The sequence below is a fragment of the Asparagus officinalis genome, chromosome 7 (assembly GCF_001876935.1).
Source record: "Asparagus officinalis chromosome 7, Aspof.V1, whole genome shotgun sequence".
Classification (NCBI taxonomy): domain Eukaryota; kingdom Viridiplantae; phylum Streptophyta; class Magnoliopsida; order Asparagales; family Asparagaceae; genus Asparagus; species Asparagus officinalis.
This window is the reverse complement of record NC_033800.1, coordinates 54,625,778-54,628,326: the sequence shown is the minus strand read 5'-3', so window position 1 is coordinate 54,628,326 and position 2,549 is coordinate 54,625,778.

The window sequence follows — 2,549 nt, the reverse complement described above, 5'->3', positions numbered from 1 at the left end:
TCGTTGGTTTGTCGGTTCGTGCCGAGCTGAGCTAAGGGACCTATAAGCAATTTTATATGCCTACAACTACTAAGGATTATAATCGACTACTCAGCTTTGAATTTTGATTTACAGAACTTCTATTTTACAGAGTAGTCGACTACAAGCAATTATAGTCGACTACTGAGCTTTGAAATTTATTTTACAGAACGTTTGTTTTACAGTATAGTCGACTACTAACAATTATAGTCAACTACTGATATTTGATTTTTGTTTTCCAGACTTTCTGTAATACAGAGTAGTCGACTACTAAGAAGAATAGTCGACTACTAAGTTTCAGTTTCTAAATTTCAGACTTTCTGTATTACAGAGTAGTCGACTACTATGTATTATAGTCGGCTATTAATGCAGTTTTTCTGAACGTTAATGTTTGAATCATTGTCAGTTTATAGTCGTTTTTAAACGTTTTTAAAGTTTAAAAACTTGTCTTTTCAAGGGCTATAAAAAGGTTATATGTTCATAAAAATGGCACATTATTATATACCAATAATCTTCAATCTTTGTGCATTGTTCAAAAGTTAAAAACATTTAGATTTTGCTAAGTATTGAGAAAAAGATTGTTTCTGAAATTGCCTTTTATCCTCATTCAAAATACAAATTATTTAGGCAATTTTTAGAGTATAAAATTATTCCTAAGCCACTGCTACACAACACTACAAATCAAGGCTTATAGGAATTGAGTTGTTTGATTAAAGGAAAGGTCTCTTGGTTTGAGAGAGGTTGATCTCTTGGTTTAGAGATTGGTGTGCAATTTTGATTAAAGGAAAGGTCTCTTGGTTTGAGAGAGGTTGATCTCTTGGTTTAGAGATTGGTGTGCAATTGGTAAAGTGTTGTCAATTGGTGTTGCAATTTACAGGGACTTGCAAATTGATCAGATTTGGTTTTAATTTTGTACTTAATTCAAAATTATAGTAGAAATCTCAAGCGGGATTTGCTTGGGGACTGGATGTATACCAGATTGGTAGAACCAGTATAAAAACTCTTGTTTGTGATTGTGATTTTCTGATATTGTTACCATTCTTTCTTTGTAATTTATAATCTACTTTGTATAATTTTTTTAAAAAACACTATTCACACTCCCCCTAGTGTTCTAGTGTATCTATTTCAGATCCTACAGTTGGTTGTGAAGGTTACGGGTTAGTTGTGAAGGATACACATTGGTTGTGAAGGTTATGGGTTAGTTGTTAATATTATGAGTTGGTTATTAAAGATAAGCGTTGGTTGTGAATGTTACGTGGTTGTGAATATTACGCGTTGGCTGTGAAGGTAACATTCACAATCAACTTCTTTCCAAGGTTCACAACCAACCCGTAACATTCACAACCAACCTGTAACCTTAATAATAAACCTGTAATCTTCACAATCAACCTGTAATCTTCACAACCAACACGTAACCTTAACAACAAATCCGTAACATTCACAAGCAACACGTAACCTTAACAATCAATCTGTATCCTTCACAACCAACCCGTAACATTCACAATCAACGCGTAACCTTCACAACCAACTCGTAACACATTCACAACCAATGCGTATCCTTCACAACCAACCCGTAACCTTCACAATCAAGGTGTATCCTTCATAACCAATCCATAACCTTAAAAAACAACATGTAACATTCTTTCACCACTAACTCATAAGCTTAACAATAAACTTATTACAATGAAATAACAACAATATATAAATTTACATACTTTACTTTAATCTCAAGTCATCAATTTAAAAAAAAAAATTACAAAAATATGTAAACTTAAGCAGGTTGGCGACCTCACTGTCATCACCATCTTCATGGCTGGAGTTTTCTTTGCCTCGTGAACGAACGCCAGGAAAGTTTCACCACCGATGTCGACGCCGTTGAAAAAATTTGGAGGGAACTAGCATTTGTTCCCTCTAAAACTCATTTTAAAGGATTCAGATCCTCTCCACTATCTAAAAAGTAGTGGAGAGACCACTACATAATCACAACCATTGATTATCTAGTTGGTGGTTGTGATTTTTTCTTTTAGTACAAATTAGGAATGAGTGCAATACACGGGGTATGATAAGTGTTAGATTTAGATTGTATCATAATCGCCTATTAAGTAATCAACGATTGAGATTAAAAGTAGTGGTCTCTCCACTACTTTTTTATAGTGGAAAGTCACAATAACATCATAAGAGAGAGAGAGAGAGAGAGAGAGAGAGAGAGAGAGAGAGAGAGAGAGAGAGAGATGATATTATCGTCTTCACATGTTTTAAACTCTTGGGTTTTGTGTTTTGGGGGTTAGGGAATTATAGGTTTGCTTTTGGGGATTTTGAGAGTATTGAAAAATTTTGGGAAGGAGTGAAATAGTTGTAAGAAAATTGGAGGCTAGAAGCAATTTTCTCTAAAATAAAATAAACAATAGACATTATTATAAATAGAAAAATGATACAGGCACACCCTCGTGCACACCTTCGGCCACACCCCCATCTAGCTACAGTGCAGGGAGCCCCACATGAGATTTTAAAAAAAATCTTAAGTGGGTCTC